The sequence below is a fragment of the Trypanosoma cruzi genome, genomic scaffold (genome assembly GCF_000209065.1).
Source record: "Trypanosoma cruzi strain CL Brener 1047053517125 genomic scaffold, whole genome shotgun sequence".
Taxonomy (NCBI): Eukaryota; Euglenozoa; class Kinetoplastea; order Trypanosomatida; family Trypanosomatidae; genus Trypanosoma; species Trypanosoma cruzi.
The window spans coordinates 70,714-73,247 of NW_001849410.1; the positions used below are offsets into that span (position 1 = coordinate 70,714).

The 2,534-nt window shown below is 57.4% G+C and overlaps 1 pseudogene, besides 1 other annotated feature; it reads right to left on the reverse strand.

The window, feature by feature from the left end:
- Positions 1-2,534: a sequence feature (areas not merged during assembly with more than two copies in the genome that could not be assigned to a particular haplotype).
- Tc00.1047053511455.10 lies at positions 893-2,534 on the reverse strand (annotated as a pseudogene; the record flags this gene model as incomplete).

Genomic DNA, 2,534 nt, shown 5'->3' on the forward strand with positions numbered 1-2,534 from the left:
AGACAGGCACTCAATCAAGGACGCTCCACGCACACAGCCATTTTGATGCCGCCGCTGCTGCCACGGGCACGGTACCCGAGCGGAGAATGACACGCAGTAAAAAGGCCTCGCAAGACAGAAACAATCCACACGTCCATATGCAAAGCGCCACTCAGGCTGCTGCGTCTGCAGGGTCCGTGGGCAAAAATGCGCCTTACTGAATCCCGCCAGTTATGTCAGTCTCCCCTCCCACCAATGTAGCGCATAATGCACGGCGTGCGTCCACAGGCATCCACTCCCGGTGCCCTAGCAAGACTTCAGAACACACATAATGGAGAAGGAAGTATCATTACACAATGCCAAAGCAGCTAAATAAAAATAGGGAAATCAAAAGCACACAGATCCCTCGCACACGCACACAAACACCCCACAGTATTCTCCAGAAGAAGTCAAACAATTTCTTATCCCAACCCATAATACACGCGTGGTGCCGACACATCAGCAACCAACAAAAGAGGGAGAGTGCATACAACATGTCCATGGTACAAAGTATACAGACAAGCAGAGTGTATGTATATACTGATAGGGACATGCCAGTTGATATAGGCCTTTCTCTCTTGCACCCACTGCTGAGTGTTGGCACCGCGGCGGCAGCAGCAAGCAGAAGAAGCAGCGGAAAGGGACAAGCAGCAGCCGCAGTGTTATTGCCGTGGATCGGGGGCGGGGCGTCCTTCATGTCTGCCTCCCAACCCCCGCGCCCCACCGCCGCATCATCCTCTCTCGGCGGAGGGTCCACAGCGCCCTGCGCGGCATCAGCGGCATCAGGGCCCTTGGGTCCCGTGGCTGTGGCACCGCCACCGGCCTTGTCGCTGGCGGCTTCATCTCCTAATGATTGTCCCACAACAGACGTCACACCATCGGCGGCCACATCGTCGATGTCCGGAAGATCGCTTTCCTTCTCTGCCTCCTGCGGTGCACCCGCGGTGTCGCTGGGCAAGAGCACTCCGTTGCCGTCGTGGCACCGGAGGCGACTTCCTTCTCCTCTGGCGACGGATGCTTCTGGGGAGCAGCCGTGTCCACATACTTCGGTGGTGTGCCACGGCCGGTCCCAATGCTCTCTGGATCGGGGACGGATGCCCGTAGCAAAGCTTGTTCAGTAGATGCCAGTGAAACCGTCCTGCTCCAGACCCTCTCACATCGCCACCCCACGGAACTATTGGAAGCAAGCTGCCGCTGGTGGCGGATATCGTGCACACCTGCGCGTGGTCACGAAAAATAGCTTTTCCCTCGTCGTAGGGCGGAGCAACCCACGTAATCGTCGCCTCGGCCGTGCGTGGGGCACAACGGGCGTTACCCTTTTCAGTCACTCTCAGACGCACCCGCATGCCGAGGCACCGCAATGCCGCATGCATGACAGCACTCAGATGTATGTTTCTTCCGTGTCCCTCGCATCCGTCGTGTTGGTGGGAGGCGTGTCCAGACACCACGAAGCGGGCTTGTCCCCAGGCACCGCAGACAAGTATTCTCCCCTCCAAATAACAGCGGCAGCATCTCTCACATCCAGTGCGGGACCAATGATGGGGCAACTGTCCATCGGGCGTTTTGCTGACCCTTCATGGATAATTCGTCTACACACCAACCACTGGAATACCGATCCAACGTGCAGCGTCTGGCAGGAACGCCCGCTTTTCAGAACATCTGGGGATATTCACTCATGTTCGGTGCGGAGCACTTCCTCTGCAGCAGCGCACAGAACGAATTCCTTCACCAGCGCATCGGCTCCGCCATCTCCCACCTCACCCTCATGCAGCCCAGGTCAGCCGGTGCGGCCAGCGTCAACTCCGTGCGGCAGCCGGCACAAACAATCGGTGCCATCCACTCATCCTTCGCGTGGCGCTGCGACCAGTGCGACTCCAGCGTCCTCCCGTCACCATCGCCATCCTGCAGCTCCATGCCATCAATGTCGTCGCAGTCGCGGGGCTCCTCGCAGCCATCACGGCAGTCGTCGAGTGCACCACCACCGACAGCGCTCTGCCACACACACCATGTCAGCATTGGCAACACCAGTGGAACAATGCCCAGCACGCACCGTAAACCGAATGCAAACGCTGCCCGTGGCAAATGGGGGCACAATCAAAGGACCCTCCAGTGGCTGCACGAGCAGACGATCCGCATGCGTTTTGAAAGCAGCAGGAACAACTTCATCCTCAAGAATGATCCCGTGCGCAGAGGATACAACGTCACCTTCACACTCGCAATTGTCATTCAATGAATTCATTGCGTAGTACCTCTCTGAGATCCAATGCTTCCCGGTATCATCCAGGTCCCTTGTGGATACGTTGATGCGGATGGGCATCCATCCCTCCCAATGACGGTGTATGGCTGCAGCGCACTCACTGCTCAAAAAGGGCACGTCCCTCACAACAACTCGGACCCAATTCGTGCTGTCGGCACGCATCACATATTCAACAAATCGAGGGTACGTCAAAGTGACAGCAAAGCACCCGCTGGCAATCACACCATAAGCACCATCAAATGCAGCAGCACCGCGTCTC